This window comes from Protopterus annectens, chromosome 10.part0 (assembly GCF_019279795.1).
Source record: "Protopterus annectens isolate FY-2018-M chromosome 10.part0, PAN1.0, whole genome shotgun sequence".
NCBI lineage: Eukaryota > Metazoa > Chordata > Ceratodontiformes > Protopteridae > Protopterus > Protopterus annectens.
The window spans coordinates 1,816,908,453-1,816,934,145 of NC_056744.1; the positions used below are offsets into that span (position 1 = coordinate 1,816,908,453).

At 42.0% G+C, this 25,693-nt stretch overlaps 1 long non-coding RNA gene across 2 annotated transcripts in view; it reads left to right on the forward strand.

Annotated features, from left to right (window-relative positions):
* The window catches only part of LOC122814056, a 132,546-nt gene that overhangs the window by 33,341 nt on the left and 73,512 nt on the right, over positions 1-25,693 (forward strand). Inside the window, exon 1 of one of the 2 annotated variants that reach the window (XR_006366772.1) lies at positions 7,757-8,216. The exons of the other annotated variant lie outside the window; for it this stretch is intronic. This is a non-coding gene — a long non-coding RNA (uncharacterized LOC122814056). Of the gene's footprint in view, positions 1-7,756; positions 8,217-25,693 lie in introns of those variants that run through there. 2 annotated transcript variants of the gene reach the window in all.

The following is a 25,693-nucleotide window of genomic DNA, read 5'->3' on the forward strand; positions in this document are numbered from 1 at the left end:
GACTATATAATTTGATAATTCACTTGATTTGTTTTCAGTTTGGTGACAAGTCCAGTGGGCCAAGCAGAGTGGAGGCCTGGGGGAAAGCTCCAAAAGCAATTGGAGTATGGAGTACAGAGTATACAAAAGCATAAATATAAAATTTAAAATAAGTCATTTATCATGTTTTAATTTATGTGAATCTCAAAAAAGCAGTTGTATTTGAAATGGTTACAAAAAAAATTCTAAATGTCTCTTCTGATTCTGTTCAAAACAAAAACATATCCTTCAAATAACACCTAGATAAACTCCACCCTACAAATTCTGAATTGAATGTATATTTTGTTCCCAAAAGCTATTTCTTTTAATATAGCTTTTCTGAAATTCTGTGTTAAACATAGTCTTAAGTTTACCCAGCGCACCTCATCCTCTTATTGTGCAGCCATTTCTACTGAGACCCTGAAGATTCTGTGATTTTCTAATTTTTAAAGTGTTCTGTATCAAACAAAATCATGCAGCTGTCAAAAGTTCAGTCTTTGGTTCAATTCTTTAGCCCACTTGTTAATATTTGTAGGACCTGTAGCACCCTCTGTCCTTGTGAAGATTAAATGACAAATTGCACATTCATTCTTTGAGTTCATAGTAGTTCCTGATTTATTTCTGTTATTTTCTCTTAAAGATAAACACTTGCCTTGCTGTATACAGACCCATGGCACACTGCCTTTTCAGGATTATTTTTATGCATGCATTAAATATGTTGAGTTTTCAAATCTATATTTTAAGTTTATGCTAAATTGCATTGCGGTGACAATGTCTCCTATTTGTCTGGCACCTATGCCTTGTAGAAACTGACACCTTGAACACATGACCACTCTAATAGCTACATACTGCAAATTCACTGTGTATGTAAATTTCATGTGTTGTGTACTGTATAAATTGCATGTGTTGTGTACAAAGTCAGATTAAGTATTCCCAGCAGAGTGGCTCTTGCTGGGTGAGCTGGAAGGTCACTGTGTAGATGAAAGTAATTTATGCTCTTGTTTGCTCAAGTCAGACTGTGCAGTATTAATACATTTGTTTGAAGCAATATGGATGGACTGTACTCTTTGTGAAACATGAAGTAGATAGTTTATTCCATAATTTTTGTTTTTACCACAGTCCAGCACCTGAGATGTGCACAGTAAATAGTATGGCTGTACTTGTTGGGTACTTTGACTATCTGGATGTGAGAGACTGACCTAAATCTTCAATTGTCATACAAGAAAGACAGACAGCAAAGTTGAGAATTGCATCATTAGAAGTTATGTGGGTGGCACAGTGGTAGGGGATGTGGCCTCCGCAGCAAGAAGTTCCCTGGTTTGATTATTGGTTGGGGTGCCTTCTTTGTGGAGTCTGCTCATCCCCATGTCTGCATGGGTTTTCTCTGGGTGCCCGGTTTTCTCCCACATTCCAAAGACTTGCAGTAAGTGGATTGCTCACTTTATTGGTGTGACTCTGTGGAAGAACTACTGAGGTAGGGCTAGCCACACTGTGTAAACCTTGGCTCTAGATGGTCACTGCTGAAGTGACACCCCAACCCAGTGTGCAGAATTGGAGGGGGGGTGATGGATGAATGGATTAGACATTGCATCAAAAGACAATACTACTACTTGTATCATGTAATTGTGTGTTTAGATGAATACTTAATATCAGAGCATATTCAAGCCACTAAAACACCTACGCACTTTATGTTATGGAGCTAGTCTTATCTCACAATGTGCTAAGGAAACCATGGCCTCATCCCATCGGCCCCCATTCTTACTAACTAGCTCTGCATATATGAAGAAACTGTACGCCTGCTATAAAAACATGGCTAAATTCACAACTAGCCTTTCTCTGCAGAGTACATCATTGTGTTGCCCTTAAACAGTTGCATTGGACTGAGCTTTCACAGTATCCGTTCCACAGGAGCCTTATTACTGCACACAACCTAATTTAAACCTGAAAATTGCCCTTTTTAAAACAAAACTACAAGGGAACTGCATTTGGGAATGTCTCCTAATTTCTAGTACATCTGAAGTCACAGCTGGTGACTCTCTTTACTCACATTTTTATCACCAAAACTGAGGAACAGCATACAGTTTGAACTCGGACAACTTGAAAATCTGAAGGCCTTTGAAGGCAGGCTCCAGTGGTGGCTGCCAGACTATAGGTTCTGGTCCTGCACCAATGGTGGCTGCCTGACTTGTTTTGGTCCTGCTCCAGCCACAGCTGCCCGACTGTTGGTTCTGGTCCTGCTCCAACGGTGGCTGCCTGACTGTTGGTTCTGGTCCTGGGTAATCATACTACCTCATCACTCTTGACTATATTATCCTTTACTTTTCTGTTCATGCCTATGCAGGTTTGGAAAGTTTTTGTATTTCTCCAACCTACTTTGGGTAGTTTAAAATTCTAATCACTTGTTATGTTTAATTAGGCTGGGAGCTTTTCTCCCTGGGGCTCTGCTGAGAAGGGGTTTTGTCCATTAAGACCATCTGGTCAACAAATGGAAATAAAATGATTATCTGCAGACATGTATTTATTGCCAAATTTAAATCCTGGAGACATGTGAAAGGCAGTATCTTCTAGGAAGCCTTGTGCATCAGTTGCACATCTGTTCCCTAACACTATGGAGAGGCAGTGCTGGAGATAGCTGGCCTTATTCAACATCACATCAAGTGATCATGTATTTCCTATCCACATAACTCGCACATAGGCCACCCTCAGTCTGCCAAGGGAGATTCTCCCACTCTCCCCTGGTGCTGTCTGCTCTGTGGAAGGGTTGGATAGTCTGTCTCCTGTCCTTCGCAGCAGAGATCAATTGCAATTCACGGTTAGACTCAAGACTGGACAATTGCTATATTTTATTGTAGAATGTAGAATTTTTACTGTAGAATGCTGCATAAAGCTGTAGGACGACTTTGCTTATGTATGTATATGGTAATATGTTACTGGAGCTTCTCCTAGGCCTCCTGAAAACCGGCTCTGCTTAGGCCCAGTGGACTTTGCCTGGTCATCAAACTGAAATTGCTAATGGCTGAATCTTTGAACTTCCTTAATGCAACATGTCTCATTAATCCCTAATTACTTTTCTTGACCGTTACAAAATTGTAGAAATATTTTGTAAAGCATGAACCCATTGTCCCACCTAATGTACATCTTGCAAGTATGTATTTATACTTTGTCCTTTATATGTCAACTGCTTTCTGTATTTTATTGTCCATGTTGGAGCTTTTCTCCGCTGGGTTCTGAAAATGGATTTGTGACCCTAACTTGCTTTTTTTGCCACCACAGGAGGATGACCTTTTGTACATTTCCTTCGCTACTTTGTATCCTTTCCCTCATTTCATAATAAAATGTCAGCCCTTTCTTTGATTCATTAACTCCATGAACATGCTACATTAGTGGCCATTTTCCTGTTGCATTGGGATGTGGTGTGCAGACTTCCCCCAGCCTCTGACATAAGTTTGCACATGGTGACATTAATCCTGCATCTGATCCTCTACTCTGGATGTGAGCTGTACACCATCGCAGCCTCTGAATTACCATTGCACGTGACCAGTGCACTGTTAAAAAAAAAAAAAAAAAAAAAATTACCTCTTGCTGTATTTAACCTGCCCCAGCTCCCCCCCCCAGGTGTAGCAAAATATTGTCAGGTTGCCTCCAGACTTTACACTGACCAGGCTTTGAAATGCCAAGCGCCCCCCCCCCCCGGCATCTGACACTGGGCTTCTTTTCACTAGGAGTATTCTAACTGTGCTAACTTGTGCTGATCACCCAATGTCCACACTTCCTGCTGTGCTTCAGGTCTTTGTTCTGAAATAGGACAACATGTTAGGCTAAATTTACTTCTCTGATATCTTTTGCAAGTCTTACCCAGTTTTTCATGCTTTCCCATGATGCCCCATGCCCACTGCACATGACTGGTGATCCTTATCCTAAATGGGTGTGAGGCACATCTTTTGGGGTCCAAACTAAAACTCAACTTATTTCCAGTATGGCTGTCTGTTGGAAAACTCTTTCTTATGCAGAACTATAGGTTGTTCCTGTCCATAGTTGTATAGTGCTAATTAACTTATCCATGTGGAGCTGTTAAACTGGCCCTGAAAAGTCGCACCTTGTATTCATCTTGGCTTATGTTTGGGAGTTTAGTCTACAAGGCTTACTGTGCTTTAGAGCCACCTGGGTACATTCTCTGGATTATCCAGCCTTTAGCATATATCTACCCACCTCCTGACTGTGCATACAGCTGATAGCCTGCCAGGTGTAAGGCATTATTCACCGTACTCCAGCTTGCTTCCAACATTACCAGAGCATTTACTTTCAATTGTTTTATTTTTAGGTTATGTCACTGGCCAACTTTGCACATTCCTAGTGTCTATTTTTTTTTTTTTTAAATCTCCTCTTGAAAGCCACTCTAGTACCTGGACTGAGTGTTTTGTTGTGCATAGGTGCACCAATCCCAGTTGTACCTGGTCTAGTATTAGTGCTGCTTCCAGAGATATCTGACCCTTGTATGCCATGCATGCTTGCCCTCCCCCACAGTAAACAGTGAAGCGTAAAATATCAAAAGCAGCTGGATTGTTCACTGAAGTAAACCTATGTTGGACCACCTTGTGTCATGTTTACACCAGATGTATAGCTACCTATTCAAGTGACCAGTGCCATCCTCTGGTCTGCCCCCCCCCCCCTCTCAACTAAGTTAATGAGGAAAAAGTGCATTCATGATGTCACTCCAGCAAGCTAGGTCATGTACACTCCTTAATTCTCACTTGAGGAGGAATAAACAAAGCTTTTCTGTACTTCATACTATTACAAACATTTGTAACAAGTGGTTGCTGCAGTTTATGCAACATATGGCGTGCTGAAGTGCTTCAGTGTTAAATGCAGTTTGTGCTCAAGATGAATTAGCATCTGTTGTACTGCTTAACACACTGCATCTGAGGAGGCTGTGCCCGTTCACCCCACCCTAACAACCCTAGATCCTTCACCCCACCCTAACAACCCTAGTTTCTACCACTGGCAGAACACTAGTTCTGTAATGGCTGATTATTCTAAGCCACCTATTGCTGAATTGGCCTCCTCTAAAGTAGCCCCAAATCCTATACTGCCAACCACATTGTATATTTTATTTGTATTTGCTGACCAGGTAGAACACAAGTACTACTGGAACATTTTCAGCTGTGGGATATATGAAGCTTCCACTCATTTGGTGTGATACTGTTTTCAGACTGAATGTGTCTTTAAAAACGGTTGTAGTTGCACCTAATTGTAGTAATATCTATGGCACTCACATAATTTGTAATTTTCCACAATTACAATAAATATCTAACTTTGACAGTCTGGATAGATGTATTTATATTTCTGCTTCCTCATCCATGCTAACCTGGTGCTGTCCCACTGAATTCCCAAATGAACCTCTGCTGCAACCCCCCACCCCCCCCCACCCCCGATCCTATGATATGGCTTTGAGCATCCTGCCCCTTCTGCTGTTATCCTGCACATGCATGGTGGGTTAAGTGTGCAGGCAAAATCCAACCAGCCCTTCTGTCTATCTGTTCATACATCTGCTGGAATGCTTTGTTTTATTATGGAAGCCTTTCTTTAGGTAGGTGGCATAAGCTTGACCTGCTGTTCAGCTGTCAACATCAGAGCTGTATGTGGGTGATCAATGACACTTTATTGCATTGGGATGTTGACAGAATAAGAATGTGAATTAACATGCATTTTCTGAATCTGTCTTTTAAGCACAAGAGTTAACCTGTACATTTACTGAAATCTGGAGATTCTTAAAATGTGGATGAGTGGGAGGCATTGATGCATGTGAATGGATGTGAAACAAGAGATTCTAATGGATGAGCTTCTAAGACATACCTCCTGAACTGTCCTGATTTTCGCCTCATTTTTGGTCTGTTTCTCCTAAAATTTGTAGTTTTCTATCTGATCAGTTAGGACTGAAGTCACTAAATACACTTAAGGAAATGGATGCTAACACAAATCCTGTTAGTCTAGGAAAATGTGTCCCTATTTGGGGCCTTCCCCCTTATTTTAGGCTTTGCCCAAATTTCTTGTGCTAAAAAGTTGAGGTTATGATGGAATGGGAGCAAGATTAGTTTGGAATTTGAAACTGCAAGTACAGAACAAAGTACATGTGAGATGCCCTGATGGGGGGCACACACTAGTGACTTTCATACCCCCAGATTTTTGCCTCCTGTGTTTGGTTTGTTTCTCAATTATGATTTTCTGGAAAATCCCTGTCAGCGAGGACTGAAGTTGGAAGTCTTTTGAGTTTCATACTTCATATCCTTAAAGCATGCTAATGCAAAACCTGTTCTGTCAAAGTTTGTAAGAGCACTATTTAAAATGTGTACCTATTTTTGGACGTTTGTCCCCTCATTTTTGGCTTTGTCCAGATTTCTTGTTCCAAGAGGTTGAGAGTTATGGACTTGAGTCAAGAGTGCAAAAATCTAAATACTCAAACAAGTGTTGCAGTATTTAATTTTTTTTCTATTTTGTAAATCAGTATGTCAAGTCATTTGAAAAAGTCTCCGTCCCCCTCACCTTTATCAGATTTCATGATCTTAAGTGACTTTTTGCGTTCAGCCTGTTTAGGTTATATTGTTGCATCTGTAGTCTTCTGTTTACTAAAATTCATTTATGCATGAAGGCCTGGATAACTGGGTGCATTGGTTAGTGGGGGCATCACCTGTACAGTAACACCCTGGCTTTGCAGTCGGGGTGCCCATCTCTAATGTGGCTGTTAAATTTCAGTTTTGTCCTGGTAAGTTACATAAGCAGGATTTGTACCGTGGTGGATAGCTCTCAACTAATCCGGGCCAAATCCAGGAAAAAAGGCAATCGGGGATACTTTTTTTAAAATATTCGTTCTGTTAACTTAAGGCATTAACAGCAGAATGTGAATTAATGTACATTTCTTGAAGTAAAATTCTTCAGCTCTTGTCATTATGAAGCATAATTCCCCACTTTTGTCGAAATGGCACCAGTGCTAAAAGGGATTAAGGACGGGGCTAAACTTTGTGTCGGAATCGGGGCCAGTTGAGCGGTCGTTATGGCTGTGTCACCGGAAGGTGATGAATTAGGGTTACCACATGTCCCACTTTGCGAGGGACGGTCTCTTTGGGCAGTTGTGTCCTGTGAAAAAAAATCGAAAATAGCAAATGTCCTCAAATATTTTTAGGACAAATATTTTCTACATTTTATTTAATCGTTGCATAAAACGGTTAATTTGAATCTGAAATCTCTAAATGTTACATGAATTAGCATAAGAAACCCAACTTTTTTTTTTTTCGGCCACAAAGTAATTCTGTCCTTTGTAGTGGTCATGGGTATGATATCTTGGGAAGTCAGACATTTCTACAAAAAATGTACCACTTTGGGCATTTGAAAAGGTGGCGACCCTATGAAGAGCGCACCTGGACATACGTGCTCTGACACTCCTGGATCGGGACGTTGTTCGCAGAAATAATCTTACGTTCCTGTAAGCAAACGTTCAGCAGATTAACTGATCCCGACCGGGTTTGTACAGACTCTCAGGCAGCGAAAGAAACTCCGGACCTCTGACTCTGAAGGCTCGTACTTAGCGGTTCTGTGCAGGACTGGTATATCCAGGAAGCAGGCTTGCACGTCACTTTCACTTCCTTATCGCAACGAATTGCATCATGATGAATTCTTAGTTCGCCCTCTACATCAGACTGTTGCTTTCTGCACAGGGCTGGAGGTGGGTTTGGGGGCGGGTTTTGCTACTGCGCATGTGCGAGGTACCGCACTTGGACATTACTTGAAGTATGCAGGGCTAGAGCACCGTAAGAAGACTCCACGGGCACCATGCGAGGTACCGCACTTGGACATTACCCGATATTATAAACACTGCAGGACGAGAGCACAGGAAGTAATGTGCCCCTTCTCTCTAAAGAACCTTAGGAAGAGTCTGGCCATGGTGATCCCCACAGACCAGACCAAGACCGGACGGTCAAGTGTTGGGAGAGGGTTCTGCGGTTTGAATCCCGGCGGCGACCTCGGATCCGGTACCCCGAGAAGAGTGAACAGTATGGAGTGTGTGGTTTATTTCTCAAACGAGCCACGCCGGACTGATCCCCAGCACTGCGGGGAGTCTGAACGCTGTCATCTCAGCAGAATCGTTTGTGGTATTAAATCTAAAACTACCCCTTTGATGCACTCGCTTACTCTAAAGCTGCCAGGTAAGGCCTTTTCTGTGTTGTCACGTAGTGGTGATTAAAAACGTGAGGTTTTTAATACCTCTAATCCACTTAAGAGGTAGAAGACCGCCAGCGTTTGCATGCACATTTTGGTGATCCAGACCACTGGATCTCACCAGGGTTTTAGCTCGTAACATAAAACAGTTGTGCTATCCAGAGCACTGGATCTCACCAGGGTTTTAGCTCATAAAACAGTTGTGCGTATCTTCTCTGCCGCAGCTCTCGACCATTGCCACTCGTACCTAAGTGGGTACAAGCCAGGCGCGCGTATGATGCGCGTTACAAACCTTAATTGTGAGCCGTTCAGGTATTATTTTTTTAGTACGTTTTATTGGATCGGTCATCGGTGTTTGTTCTTCGTTTGGATTAATGATTTTCAGGACAGTAGTGACTGAAGATGTCCAACATTGGACTTTTAGTGAAAAAAACAACTGTAATGTGGAAATTCTGCTCCGGGAGACGTGAAAAAGTTGGCAAGTTTATGAAAATGCAAGTCTGGTAATGGGAGAGATTCCTGTTTAAAATGTTGAAATCGGCAGTTTATCGAGTAAGTTTTTCTTTTTGTTATCATACTGTTTAGCCGCATTCGGTCGTGCTGATTTTATGGTAAGTTTTTTCCTAAAGCACTTAGTGGTACAGTGTACCCTATGGTATACACCCATTCCCATCTACTGAAGACAACTTTCGTCATAGTTAAGAGCCAATCTGTTACGAGTACAGTGAAGTACCTCGCAGGATGCGAAGTAGCAAAGCCCGCCCCGGACACGCCTCCTAGACTCAATGTCATGTAATTGTCGAAAAACACAGTAGCAAAGCCTGACTCCTAGTAACCCAGACGGCTGTCTGCTGTCACATTTATTTCGAACGCTGCACCATGGGTAACTTATTTGATCATATTATTCATGTAACTCTTACTGGTAGGCTGTTTTCCAGACCAACTTTTGCCGTCTTGTTTTTGTCCTTTGGTTAGTTTTAGTTTGGAACTACCTTGGGACTAACTTGTTTTACATTTCTTGAGTGTTTTTGTAACGTACGTTAAGCGAAAACACTTTTATGGCACCAAAGCCAATCCACTGCTTCCATTTCTGAATATAGTAGTTTATTTTCCTCAAGCTGTCCACATCGGATTCTGCGTTCTCTAGTGGTCTGCAGAAGCAGGACTGCTACATTATGAAGTCTGGCATCGCAAATCAGCTTAAACACAGTGAAGTATTACACAGAAAATTAATTACACCCTACTGCTAACTCACGGAAAATCATTGTAAACAAATGCACACTAACTGTACTCAAAGAAAAACATTGAAAAACCTACAAAAAATGCACATGATACAATCAGGAATAACCTTGCAAATGTAGTCTTGAGTAAAACATGTAATATAAGCAAATTAGCTTAGTTTTTCTAGTCCTGTCGACATTTCAAGCACAAGAGGTTTGCAACGGCATCCATCCATTTATAGCAGAATAATGTTAATAGTATGTTATACATATAACTAAATGTGCTAAGTGTACAGTTAATGCAGAACTGTGATGTGCTATTTGTGGTATACTAGGGCGTTGGAACTACCTTGAGACTAACTGGTTTTAAATTTTGTTTTTGTAACATATGTTCATCAGATGTACGACGACCTGCCAGTCACTGTGGACACGCCCAAAGCTGCGCAGTACCGCCCACGAGGTACTTCACTGGGAGATTACCCACCTTTTTGCCTAAATAAAAGCTTATTTTTTGAAGCTTTTTAGTTTCTTATACCATTTAGGCGTTTCAGAAACGGGCAATACACTTAAAAGGGTTGCAACCTTTTCAAATGGCCAAAGTGGGACATTTTTCGTACAAACATCAGATTTTACAGGCCCACGGTCAGTACAAAGGTTAGAACTTAACTTTTTTGCCTAAATAAAAGCTTATTCTTGTATCATTTTGGTTGCTTACTGTGTTTCTCATAACATTTAGGTATTTTAGATACAGAAACTGTTTTATGCAACTACATAAAATATAGGAAATGTTGTCCTAAAATCTCCGGACATTTGCCATTTTTACAATTTTTTTGTCAGGACTCAACTGGACTCAACTGCCCAAAGTGGGACAGGTGGTAACCCTAGTGCCGACAAGTTTTCGAACGACTTTTCATTCAGGTTACAGCGCATCCTTGCCAGTCTCTAGAAAACTGTGGTGCTGCGGTAGCGTTGTCGCCTCATACCAAGACGTTGTCCCGTTCGATTCTCAGCTAGAGCGTCTTCTGTGTGTTGGCATACGTGAATGGGGCGTGGCTTTGTTGAAGGTTGTGCGTCAGGGCTGGTAACCCGGTACGTAAAAATCCACTAATCATTAGCGGGCCAGAGTTCTGCTGTGGCGATCCCTAACTGGGAAAAGCCGAAAGACACAAACTGTCTCTAGAAAAGGCTTCCGTAGATGTCAAACTGAGCACCTCACTAGCCCTCTTCAAGACAAATCTTGAGTGGATGAGAAATAGAAGGTTCACCCCAAGGATCACTCCAGCGGCTTAAATGGGACACATGCACTGTCAACTAAGGTCGGGTGACACTACGCCAGGGTAGTCCTATGGGCTAGGTTTGTAAAGGCTCCAGGGCAATTAACCTACTATACATCTATGACTTGTTAGAGTTTTACATTTGTTTTGATACCGGTTCAGTTGCCTGTGTAGGGAATTAGATAAAAAAATCTTCTAAAGATTTAAGATGAAGGACAGATAAGATCTCTAGACTGTTCTCATGAGGGAGAAGGCTTATGACAATTGCGCATGATTTTCTAAAAAGGTATGATACTGTCTCTGACTCCAGAGATAGATGACAATGGTCAACACAATACCCTGAACTGAGGTAAAAACAAAGTGAGCTGCTGTTCATGATAATGACGGAGTTTAAGAGGATTGTAACTGAGATGTTCTTGATGCAGAAGGATACAACACTGCGTTTCCTGCACGGGCGGTATACCTGGAGTGAAAACATGCTGGTAAGAACAATATGTTGTATAGTGGGTCTGGTAGGGGACCAGAGAGAGGCTGAGAGGGATAATTTTTAATTTGTAACTGGAAAACATGCATATGATACTCTGTCAAAGCTGATATTGTGATTAATGATGGTTATAGGGTGGTCTTGCTTTCTAAACAGAGCAATACTGTATTTCTTTACATTAAACTTAAAGTTCTGTTCTGACCTTTAGGGTTTATGAAGGTTAGGACATTTAGAGCATATGGATAAATTTTGTCATTTACAGATTGAACATCACTGAATTAAATACCAGGGATGAAAAAAGGCACTGAATTAAATACCAGGGATGAAAAAAGGCACCAAAACAAAACCAGTAGGATGTCATTGACCTTTTCATTGGAGAAGTGAGTGCCACCAAACTTAACTGTATGTGTTCTGTCTCCGAGTTTGATAAGTGTTCTACTACCAAACCATGTAATGTTGTAAAGGCAACGATGCACACACATTCTGACATAAATACACATTCACTTTGACACCAGGACAGCGCCTCTCATATGCACAAACACACATGCACACAGTACATAATTACATGCGCACGGTACATAATTACATGCGCACGGTACATAATTACATGCGCACGGTACATAATTACATGCGCACGGTACATAATTACATGCTCACGGTACATAATTACATGCGCACGGTACATAATTACATGCGCACGGTACATAATTACATGCGCGGTACATAATTACATGCGCACGGTACATAATTACATGCGCACGGTACATAATTACATGCGACGGTACATAATTACATGCGCACGGTACATAATTACATGCGCACGGTACATAATTACATGCGCACGGTACATAATTACATGCGCACGGTACATAATTACATGCGCACGGTACATAATTACATGCGCACGGTACATAATTACATGCGCACGGTACATAATTACATGCGCACGGTACATAATTACATGCGCACGGTACATAAGCACGGTACATAATTACATGCGCACGGTACATAATTACATGCGCACGGTACATAATTACATGCGCACAGTACATAATTACATGCGCACAGTACATAATTACATGCGCACAGTACATAATTACATGCGCACAGTACATAATTACATGCGCACAGTACATAATTACATGCGCACAGTACATAATTACATGCGCACAGTACATAAATAATTACAAGCTGCTGCACTTGAATCCACACTCGGAAGTTCCGAGTGTGTATTCACTGCAGCAGCTCATCAGAACTCACTAAACCAAGTAAACAACATCCACTCTGCTTGGCTAATGCATAAATAAATAAATATCCACTCCGAGTTGGATATGCTGCTGCATAAATATGAACTGCTCAAAATATCTGCTTACTTGTTGCAGTTGAATAATCCGCTATAATATCCACTCGGCTTGGCTCCTGAGTAAAGTAAACATCGATCCACTCTGCTCCTGGTGTGCGCAGGCAAAGTAACGTTTGACATTAAATGTCCATTGGTGGACGTGGATATCAATATTCTGTGTGACAAGGCACATACGTGATCTGACTAGATGGGAAAAGTGCCGCCCCTCAGCTTTGGAGGTCTCTGGGCAGATTTTTGAGAATTTCGGCGAATGTAGGTGTGTGTCTGTGTTCTAATACTATGTGTGGGTTTGGGAGGTGCAGGTTTTGATAGACTGTGGTGAGTGCGGTGTGGTATTAACTTTTCCTCCTGACTCTCTAGTCCAGTCTTGGATTTGAGAGAGCTTGGCTTCCTGTTTGGCTATATAAGTGCATCTCTCACAGGGTGTAGTGTTGGGTGGTTGGAGGAGAGGGTTGTCAGTGTACATGAGGCAGTGTTGGGTGGTTGGAGGAGAGGGTTGTCAGTGTACATGAGGCAGTGTTGGGTGGTTGGAGGAGAGGGTTGTCAGTGTACATGAGGCAATTGCTAGATTGTCCCAAGATGCCCAGATTCATCAGGTGGACAGGAGAAAACGCCAGGAGCTGACCATTGGACATGCCTGGTTAGTGCTTATTAATTTAAGTACTAGGAGCTGATTTTCTCTTGATTAGTGAGGAAAGGTGAGTGCTGCAGTAATTTGTGGATTATTTAGTGCTTGCAGCAAGAGTTGGACAAGTGCGGAGCACCAGGAACGGTTTTGAGTGCTAAAACTGGAAGACTGGCTAGTTTAAGGGAAAATCTGAAGAGCAGACTTTCTGGCACCAAGAATAGTTTAACCGCAGTTAAATGCCGCGGTGCGCAAAACCGGACAAACACGTGTTTTTACAGAAAGATGAAAGGAATCTAAATAGCCCCAAACGGACAATAGGTTCATAGATTAGTGCTAGGCTAACTGTCCTTGTGGATCACTTTAAGCCTAGCCAGTCACCCCATGTGAGAATCAAACGCTGCACCTTTTGTTTGTAAGGTAAACACCTTAACCATTATGCCATTCTCCCACTAAGACTACAGATTCTGAGCTGAAACCACTCCTCCAGTGACAGGCTGTTTCAAAGCTCACCACTCTCACTGATTAACAGATAAGCTTCCCTCTATCTCAGAAAGGTCTGGGCAACACAGAAACTTACAAACAACCAAGAATTCAGCAAAATCTGAAAATGGTACTCTACTAGCTCTGTAAAGGTGGGAAACAAGTACAGAGAGGATTTTTTTGCCAAAAGTTAGAGCGGATACAAGTAAAAAAATAAAACACTTTTAAAGCAGGAAAAGGCCATCTCACTTGAGTGTATAGCCCTTTACAATTAAACAGATAAAAAACACTTCAATTGATCGTTTAAGTGTTTTTGATCGTTTAAGTGCAACAGTATAAGAATTCAAAAAACAGATGAAATCAGTAGTACAGTTAACCAGAAAATAGTCGGAATAATGCGGCTAGCAAAAATAAGCCAGAAAAAGCAAAACAGAGGTACTTAATCCTCCCTTTTCTCTCTCTGCCGCTGTTGTAGAATGTTTAGAGCTGGTAACACTTGTGTGCTACAATAATTGCTACAAGAAGTGTGGTAGAATGCTAAACTAATAAACTAGTAAAAGTGCAAACTAGTAAAAGTGCAGGAGAGGAGAGAAGTAGCAGATCTAAGGGAAAAATTGAAGAGCAGACTTTAGCACCACTAAGAAGCTTACAAACAGTCCTGGATACAGCAAATCTTTATCTGGACTAGATTAGTTACAGGAAAGGTGGGAAAAGCGCAAACGTGGGCTTTTAAACCAGAAAGTTGAAAGAGATGGAAAAACTGCCCAAATGGCCAATAAACTTATTTATGGGTCAGAAACCACCCCTCTTGTGGTAGATTGGGAGTACCACTGATAAGCTAGAAGGCTTCCCTCCAACCAGAAAGGCTTGGGGGGGCTCAGAAGTTTACAAACAGTTGCAGGAAAGGTGGAAAACCAGCCCAAATGTAGGCTTTTAAACCAGAAAGTTGAGAGATGGAAGCAATGAGCTACTGTTTTGTTTAGCAAATCGTGATCACTGTGCCATTGAATTTGAAAGCAATATTAGTAGCGCAACCAGTGGTATACTTGTCTTTGATGCAGAAGGGTGTGCGTTCTAGTACCACACCCTGTAAATGGATTGGTGGTACTATTATACTTTAAGGGGGTGGAGGTGCTGCAGTTCTGAGACTGTCCTCCTTTGGATGAGATGCCTTGTAATTATGAACGTATTGTCTGTTTGCCATCAATTTCCTACTGCAGTATTGCTAGCTTACCAATTGTAACATAGGCACTGAATTTTGTAGATGAAGATATTGAGTTGTAGATGAAGATATTGCATTCTTTGCAGGCACCAACCTCTTTATTAGTTGCATATCTTTTTAATGTAGAATTATTCAAGAGACTTTTATTTATGACAAGATCGTCTACTGACTGATATTGGTGGATTGCAATGACAGAAGTTTGAGTGGCTTTTTACAGTTGGAATGTCCTTTTGTCATTATTGGTTCATACATTTTGTTTCATTGCTTACTGGAAAAATGTCCAGAACTACAAATTTAAAAGTTGTGCTGCGTTCTACGAGCAATATAATTTCATACAATCGGAACACATGCATGATCTTAAAATGTGTGAAAGGGTCCTATGGTTTGAAAACGGCTCAAAGGTAAACTTAATCCACCACTGGCCAGAAGCATTTTCTTTGAATGTGGGTTTCAGTGCCATTTCAGTGAATGTTAGTTTCAAGGGCAGAAAAGTTTGCTATTGACGCCAGATCTGTTTTCATATCAGTGTTTATGCTATAAAATGTGAAATAAAAGTTTTAATCACTGCAGAAGTAAAGAAGAACATAAAATAATATGCAAACTGACAGGTTTGAACAGTGGTCATGGTAACTGGGGAGAAATAATCAAGTAATGGCTGCAGGGTGGGGGAGATGCTGTTGTGTGTGCACTCGGGGTGGTTGCTGTGTGTATGGGTGCCCCAATTTGTTAACCTGCCTAGGTCCCCATTTGACCAAGATCCAGCTCTGCTGAAAAGTGGAGGTCTTTATGCTCTTCAAGGAGTGCAGGAAAATGGCCAGTGCAGGGTAGCAGAAATTTTAATGCAAACACTTACTCTCTCATCTGTGTGCATGTAGCCGTGCTGCAAGTCTACCTAGTCAAATGTAAAAAGAAAAATAACTAATTCATTATTGTCATTCTTGAGTCCAATTCACCATCTTTCTCCTGAAATCACCAGGTGTAGGAAGGATTAAGAAGGGAAAATCAGGAATAGTTGAGAGGTTGCATTTATTACTTATGCAATAACATGAAGCTGCAAAAAACTGATAGGACCTCAGGAAGAGCTACAAAGAATATTAGTTGCTAAGCATCTGCACTGTAAAATAATTGGGGGATTCACTAATTGTACCCCTCAACTCTCCCTGACATTGGCTCAAATTTTAGCCCTGTCCCTCTTGCTCCCTCCTAAAAGTGGTGCGTTTTGGAGAAAAGTTGGTGAATTACACTTAATAAATGACAATAATTATTGATGTAGACTTTTACTTCACAAAATGTACATCAATTCAATATACATTAATTTACATTCTCTGATGTTTAAGTGTTCCTGATTATATCTGGATTTCTCCCTGACTCATTGAGAGCTGTGAAGTCAGCAGCTATATGAGTGATAAATACTAATTCTTTACCTAAATTAACGTCTGTTACACTTGAAAAGGTTGACTAAAGCCTCAGGTGAGTCTCTATTTACTTATTAGGGACTTGCAGCAAGCATATTTTGAGAGGACTGAAGTTTAGCAGCAACTTTGTCATTTAAGTAGCTGCAGTACAGTGTTGGAGCTTCAGCATTTCTGAATATCTCACCAACACAGCTTTCCGCCTTCCATCTCCATGTGAAGCATTTATTAGTTTTGTATGTTTGTATGCACGTATTCATTGCTTTTGTTTACTGGGATAGTCTGAGAGGGTAATTCCAGCCCATCTGCCTGAAAAGGCCCTGGAGTAAAGCTGCAAAAACAAGTGCTAACATGGGTCAAAAAGGGGGAGAGATTTTGCGGTTTGGAAGTCTGCATTTGAGGTTTTGACAAGGCGCATTGTGGAGTTTGCGGAAGCAGATTTGACGTTCTGACTGTCACCATTTTGAAGGTAAACCATTTGAAACACGGATACCATAAAATCCACCTCGAGTGAAGTTCCAAAGATGAATCCTGGCCTCCACGTTGGGAACACATAATTAGGGGGTTATGATCGAGGAGATGCTTGTAGAAATTTATCTGCTCCACTTACTAATTAAAGGGGAAAAAGCGTGGCTTCCAAAACCATAAAACACTGAGTGACAGCTGTCAGAAATGTAGCCTAATGCAGTCCATTACATTTACCCTAACATTTAATGCTTCTCAACTGTCTAGATTTTCAGTGTCCAGATTGTCTCTTCATATTTTTGGTCCATTCCTTCGTGCAAGAATCCTAGATTTTATGAGGACTGCAGCCCTTAAATAATGACAGACATTGGAGTTTCAGAATTTGTATATTTCAAGAAATGGATGCTAATACAAGCCTGTTATTCTAGCAACTGTGTTTGACAAATTGTGGGCATGTTGGCAGTACAGACAGCAGGCAGAACCAGATCTTTGGGTCTGCTCCTGTCATTTGCTGGTTAGTATATATTTTTTTCCTCCGAGCACTAAACCCAACCGTAACTTCAGAAGGGGTTACATAATTGTTGAGGCTGGATCTCGCACCACTGTAGCGCTTAAATTATGTCACTGGAGCTTATCAGCTCGCCACATGGCTCTACATTATCTATGCTTGGCATGCATTTTCTGAGGGATATGAAGCCTGAAACTCAAATTTGCCAGAAAAACACACATTTTAAGAGGAACAGACCAAAAATGCAAGATAAAAATCCCAACATCATGTGAAAATCTGTATATAAAGCACATCACTACAGTAGCAAGCCATGAAGCTGACAACATATTTAAAGGCTTAGGCTTTTGCATAATTTTCTTTTGAATTTGTGACGTCCATGCCCTAGCCCAGCAATCAAGGAGCCTCAATCCTCACCTCTAACACCAGCGAGGGCGTCTTATATAGAGGAAAGGATAACAAATACCTACAACAAAGTACAATTTCCCTTAAGTGCTCACACCCAGCAGTCAGTCTGGGGCTGGTTGCCCCCTTGCACTCCAGGTCCCCAATAAGACCCCACTGGTACAGCTATAGGGTCCAGATCTCCGCCTAGCTGACAAGCTAACCTCCAGTACCCTCTCTGTCCAACCAGTGCTTCGTGTCTCTGCCAAAGTAGTTGAGACACACACACACACGCACACACACACTTTGAGATCAGAATTTACACAACTTTACAACCACTCCTTGGAAAGGCTGACACAGATTCTCCAGCTGTGCCCCTATACACTACTACACGGTAGTACTTACTGCCACCATCAGCTAATATTTATCAGCTACTCAAAGGCCATTAAAAGGGTGTCCAGTTATTACTCTGCAATATTATTATCCAATGGTAGTATGACTATCAGTCAAGGCTTAACTTGGAGTGACTTAGACAGTAAACTCTAAATATGCAATGTACTCTAGAGCTTAAATGATCTCTACATAAACCAGCCACAGTTGAAAGTATTTAAAAATATTTAATAACAAAGACACAAGACAATACTACAATACAATGCTATGCAAGAGTTCAGAGATCACACAGAAATACTTGAAATAATACAGTAGGACAGATCTGAATCAAAGAAAAACACTTGGGAATAGATATAATTAGAAAAGATTAGACTAAGAGAGATCACAGTGCTAGATCCTACTTGTTTACATGTAGAACATAAGCAGAGTACTGGTGATGTTGGATAGTCCAAGATCAAAATGCTTAATGCCTTCTGATTTTCTCTGTTTAAATTGAAATTGCAGTTATGGTAAACATTAGATCATCTTTACCCCTTCCTGGTGTTCCCAGGCTAACAAACTACATTATTTTGTTATCTTGCAGCTGCAGGAAGCAGAGCAATAAAAATACATGTGCATGTTTAAATCTAGCAATTTAACTCTTGGTTAAAACAACAGAATAATGTGTTCATCTAGACTCTCTGCACCAGTCCACTTAAGGGTCACCACAGGCTTTACTTAATTTTCTTTACAGCAGAAGGTAATGTTGCCACATTGTTGAAGTTCAACATTTTAGTATTTTCTTTAATTTAAGAAAACAACGTGTCTGTATTTTACATTTATATTTACCATGCCGGAATTATATATCAAATTCTATTTGACTAGGCTGGCAGCCTTCACCCATCTCTGCCCAATCTTCACAGATTTAATGATTTAGTATTGTGTACCATGGAAAGGTGTTAATCCATGTTGGTTATTAAAATGTTTTAACTTTTGGGGTACTACAGTTAATGATACCCAAACTCTTAAGCCATTCAGCTGGAATGAGTTATTTTCCAGAATCATAATTACTTTTGCAACCCAACAATTCTTGTTTTATCATATCCTTTCAGCCAACCAGGGAAAAATCCAGCAAGAATCTGGGATACTTTTAAAATATTAGTACTACTACTACTTTCAACTGTTCCCCTTAGGGGTCACCACAGTGGATCATCCATTTCCAGTTCTTCCTGCCCTCTGCATCTTGCTCTGTCACACCAACCAACTGCATGTCCTCTCTTACCATGTCCATAAACCTTATCTTAGCCCTTCCTCTTACCTGGCAGCTCCATCCTTAGCATCCTTTTCCCAATATACCCAGCATCCCTCCTCAGCACATGTCCAAACCAACACAATCTTGCCTGTCTGCCTTTGTCTCCAAAGCGTACAACCTGAGCTGACCCTCTAATGTACTTATTCCTTATCCTGTCCATTTTTGTCACACCCATTGCAAATCTTGACATCTTTGACTCTGCCACATCCAGCTCTGACTCCTGCCTTTTTGTCAATGCCACTGTCTCCAACCCATATAACATAGCTGGTCTTACTACCCTCTTGTAGACCTTCCCTTTCACTCTTACTGGTACTCTGTCACAATCACTCCTGACACTCTTCTCCACCCACTCCATCCTGCCTGTACTCTCTTCTTCACATCTCTGCCATGTGCGCCATTGCATTGAACTGTTTATCCCAAGTATTTAAACTCGTCCACCTTCACCAGCTCTACTCCCTGCATCCTCCCTCTCATTCATGCTGACCTTCATTCCTGTCCTCTCTAGAGCACATCTGCACCTCTCCAGGGTCTCCTCAACCTGTTCCCTACTCTCAGTACAGATCAGTGTCCTCTGCAAACATCCTGTCTGATCTAGTCTGTCAACGTCTCCATCACCACTGTAAATAGGATCAGGCTCAGAGCTGATCCTTGATGTAACCCCACCTTAAACAAATCCGTCACTCCCACCGCAAACGTTGCTGTTGTCACACTACCCTCCTATATATCCTGTACCACTCTTACATCTCTGCCACTCCTGACCTCTTCATACAGTACCACAACTCCTAGGCACCCTGTCGTATGCTTTCTGTAAGTCCACAAAGGCACAATGCAAATCTTTCTGACCTTCTCTGTACTTCTCCAACAGTCTCAGAGCAAACATCGCATCTGTAGTGCTCTTTCCTGGCATGAAACTAAACTGCTGATCCCTAATCATCACCTCCCTTCTTAACCTAGCTTCCATTACTCTTTCCCATAACTTCATGCTGACTGGTCATTTTATCCCTCATAGTTACTACAGCTCTGCACATCACCCTTATTCTTAAATCAGTACCAAAACACTTTTTCTCCATTACTCAGGCATCCTCTCACTTTCCAAGATTTCATTAAACAATCTGGTTAACTCCACGGCCATTTCTCCTAAACACCTCCATGCTTCCACAGGTATGTCATCTGGACCAACAGCCTTTCCATTCTTCATCCTCGTCATAGCTGTTCTTACTTCCTCCTTGCTGATCCATTGTACTTCATGATTCACTATCCGCACATCATACAACCTTCTCTCCCTCTCATTCTCTTCATTCATCAGCCCCTCTGTCTAGCCAATCAGTACAGGTCCTTTTCTCCCTCCTTAGTGTCCAACCTTTGATACAACTCTTCATGCCCTATCCTTAGCCTTCACCACCTCTTTGCCATGCTCTCTCTTGCCTTATACTCTTGTCTACTTTCTTCATCTCTTTGACAATCTCACTTCTTCACCAACCACTTTCTCTGTATACTCTCCTGTACTTCATCATTCCACCACCAGGTCTCCTTGTCATCCTTCCTCTGTCCAGAGGTCATACCAAGCACCTTTCTAGCCATCTCCCTTACTAGCTCTGCTGTAGTTATCCAGCTATTCCGTAACTCTTCACTGCCACCCAGTGCCTGTCTTAACTCTTCCCTGAACTCCACCTCACAATCACCCTTTTTCATCTTCCACCATCTGATCCTTGGCAATACCCTCACACTCCTCCTCCTCTTCTTGATCGCCAGTGTCATCCTACAGACCACCATTCTATGTTGCCTAACTACACCTTCTCCTGTCACCACTTTACAGTCTCTAATCTCCTTCAGACTGGCCCTCCTGCATAGGATATAATCCACCTGTGTGCATCTTCCTCCACTCTTGTACGTCACCCTATTCTCCTCCCTTTTCTTAAAATACGTATTTAGCACAGCCATGTCCATCCTTTTCGCAAAGTCCACTACCATCTCACCTTCTGTATTCTTCTCCTTAACACCATACCTACCCATCACTTCATCATCCCCTCTGTTCCCTTCTCCAACAAGCCCATTGAAATCTGCTCCAATCACCACTCTCCTCACCCTTGGGTACACTTACCACCACTTCATCCAACTCACTTCAAATGTTAGTACTAATAACATAAAAACACTTAGAATGTGAGTTAACTGTGTCATTTGTTGTGTGCAGTTCGCCACCTTCTCTCCAAAAGTCACCATTTTTAAAAGGAATTAAGAGGGACAACCATTTAAGACAAAATCAGTGGCAGTTGAGAGGTATGGTTCTGATAGCCATTACTGGCTGTCTCAACAATTGAGGAATCAAATATTTTCCATACCCTTGGCTTGTTTTAACCAGGCTCTGCTGAGGTGCATCGTCTCTGGAAAGTTTTACATTTCTAAGGCTCCAAAACTAGTTTGTGTTTTCATGTGTTTTCACTTATTTTAGTACATTTGCACTTGTCTTGTAGCTAATTTATCACCTTTGCACTCTTTTTTAAAGCAATTTAACTGCATTTCATTACTGTTTAACCATGTTTTATCCTACTGTGAGTTCTGTTTTTGTCTGCAAGTGGTTAATCAGAGCTTTTTTTGCTGTTAACCCTTAAATTGAGTAGCAGAGTCTATTTACAGGTTTGCTGCATCCAGAGCTGTTGTTTTTTTGCCTTCTGTGTTTCTGACAGCCATCTTGTGTTGGTAGGGGCCTATCTTCCCTGCTAGTGAGAGTAGCAAAGCTGCCAGGACCCTATGTGAAACAAGCTGATTAAAGATAGCAGGAGCTAGCAGAATTGGCTAGATTTCTGTGTTACTACAATCTTCTATTTTTTTTTTTTTTTGGTATTTAATCCCTGTGTATGAGCTGGTTTGGGCAATGGGCATCGCATCTGCACTCTTTTTAACCCATTGTGAGGTATTTTCCCTTAGTAGCACTTGTGTGATCACCTAGTAGTACTACTCTTAGACCTTCCACCCTCTAGTCCCTTAGCTCTCTTTGGCTTCTCTCCCTCAGTTTCTGACAAACATGGATAGACAATTTCTAACCATTTGTCCTGGCAGTCTGGTTGATATGGGCATCCTGAGACAGTGTAGCAACTGCCTCACATACTCGGACAACCATCTACGAACTACCACCACCTAGGAACATAATTTGCGAGAGATGCAGTTATATTAAGAACCTAGAGTCTATACTGTCACCCTCACAAGCCAGTATATCCGGCACTGAAGTTTGTCAACACAAACCACACCTTAAAACCACCCATACCTACACAACACCCACCCACATATGTGGAGGTCCTCAACAAAAACATACACAGATGAGATGTCTGAGGCAAAATCGCACACAAACTCCACAGTCCAGGCACCTATGTCTCACAGCCACCAAGGCCCAACCACAAACCCAACTTATTACTCTTAGGGGACTCCATTGAGAGAGAGATATGCCCCTGACTAGGCTGGATAAGGAGAAAGTCACTGTTGCTTGTTTGTCAGGTGCCAGAATCTGCCATATCACCCATGCACTCAAGTCTCTCAACAGGTACTGCTATGACTGTCATAGTCCATGTTATGAAAGACTTGAGACTTGCCTCCCTGGACTATATGAAGCAAGACATGATCAAGCTCGCTGAATGTGTGGTCCAGGCAGGTATGTCCAAAGCCGTAACAATTGGCTTAGTTTCTGGTGTCATTCCAAGGGGATCCAGTACCTGACAGCCTGGGAAGACATAATGGACAGACCAAGGTGCTTTGCCAGAGATGGCCTTCATCTGTCTCCCTTGGGATTCCGGCTTCTGGCAAAGGCTCTTGCCTTCCCCATAGTGCCTTTTTTAGGTAATGCCATGAGGTCAAAACTACCAACATGAAAATTTCATCAAAACTCAAATTAAAGGTCATGCTGCTAAATGCTGGGAGTCTAAACATGAAACTGCACTCATTGCAAGCATTCTTAACCCTGGGAGATGCTGACATTTGTGCAGTCACAGAGGCCTGGTTCAAAGCTGTGGAGAGCACCCCAGCCATACCAGGTTACTCCTATGATACATTCAAACCCCAAATCGTGGGCAACAAAGCAAAAGGAGGTAGAGTTTCAATACATATTAAAGACAGACACAACTCCAGGCTGGTCAAGGAGTATGACACACAGGAGGCACTCCAGGTGCTGTTGACTATTGACAAGATCTCTCCAAATCATAGCTAAATACAGACCCCTAACTTTGACTCAAGATGTCCACTCCACCTATCTAGACCTCTTCAAATCTATCCAGATTCAAACCTTTACCCTGATCCTGGGCACTAACTATCCAACCATAGATTGGAAGAACTACTTATGCCAAAACACAAATGCCCACAGATTCCTTGAGTTCGTCAATGCAAATGCCTTGGACCAGCTGGACAACACCCCCACAAGAGGTGATGATATCTTGGACTTGGTATTAACCAAACATGAGTAACCACTGCAGAATCTCTACAGTGTCATCCTCCATGGTCAGATCTAACCACAGTGTGGTCACCTTTGCCCCCAGCTAGGGTCAAACAAAATAACGTCTCCAAAGATGATTACAACCTTTTGGAGGGAAGGAACAGCTTTACAACCCCCCCACCCATAGGAACTGTCACAAATGTCCAAATGTACACCAAAGTACTGTATGAGCATTTATACAGCTGCATGGAATCAGGAGTACCAGACAGGACAAAAATCACAAAATCCTCCTCCTCAAGGAAGAGTAAACCTGTCTGGTGGACATCTGCAATAAATAAACTATATAATAAAAGGAAAAAATTGCTGTCCAGGACCAAGAAGGAGCAGGTGCTTAACTGGAAGCAATATCTCCTTAGCCTGAACAAGCAAATAATGCACTAGTGCAATCCTCCAAAGCAAACTTCTAGTCCAAACTGGCATCATCTGCTAAAGACAATCGTAAGGCCTTCACATATGTTTGCATTCTCAAAGGAAGCACTCAGATCTGCTCAGAACTGGTGGTCAAGGACACCACGTACACAAATGCTGTAGATATAGCCAACCTGCTGGCTGAGAGGTTCAGTGAAAACTTTACCCCTCTGTCCCCCATCAGTAAAACTTGACATCCCCAGCACTTGCCCCCTCCCCTTATCTATAGGGAGCAAGCCATTACTGCCCTCTCAAAGGCAAAAAAATACAGCCTCCATGGGACCCGGTAATATCACAGGCTGCATCCTACATGAAGTCAGGCAGGAACTTGCAGCACCGATAGGCACCCTATTTAACCAAAGCCTGAGTACCAGCTTCATCCCAGCTGAGGGGAGGATGGCCACTGTCATCCCTTTGCACAAAGATGGAGCATCCAGCAATCCAGGAAGTTATAGACCCATCAGCCTAACCAGCCTGATCTGCAAGGCCATGGAACGGATCATCATGGACCTGATTAACAAGGACATTGGCAACCTCCAAACACTTGATCCCACACAGCTTGGTTTAGTCAAGGAGAGGTCATGCCTGTTAAACTTGGTTGACTACTTTGAGACAGTCACCAAAGCCATGGATGAGGGGAAGACGGTGCACACTACGCATCTTGTTATGGCCAAAGCCTTCAATACTATTTCCACCTCTGGTATAATAAACTGTCTCAACTAGGCATTAATCCATATGTTACCACATGGGTAGAAAACTGGCTCATTGATAGAACCCACCTAGTCAGAATAGGGGAAGCCACCTCCAGCATTAGACCCTTAATGAGTGGTGTAGGGATCATTCTTGGGACTTCTGTTTGGGATATACCTTTTTGAGGTGCAGGCCAAAACCAGCGGGCTATGGCTGACAAGGTTTGCAGATGGCTGCAAACTGGGCACTGTCATCAAGTCCCCTAGTGATGTGGACATCTTCCAAGAGGGTCTCACCCAAACAAATGACTGGTGCCAGAAATGTGGCCTCAAACTGAATGCCAAAAATGCATCATCCCCCTGGGGAAAGTGACATCCCCACAAATGATCACATTGATAACAAAGTCCTAAACATGCAACCAGTTGTGAAGGACTTGGGCACCCAGGTTGATAGCAACCTGACTTTTGACTACCATATTTCCCTCATTGTACAGAATGTTTTCTACATGGCCCACCTCATTAGGAATGGTATCCCATCCAGGGACAAGGAGGTCATAACATCTCTGTAGTCTTCACTTTATAAGACCCATTATTGAATATAATGCCCCTTTCAGCATGTACCTCACAAAGCACATTCAGCAGCTGGAGAGACCACAGAGGTTCCTCCTTAGGAGATTCCAGGGCCTCAAATGTCTACCCTATACAGAGGCTAAACGCCCTGTCCCCGTAGCCAGTCTCATACAGACTCCTCAGAGGTGACCTCTGTCTGCCA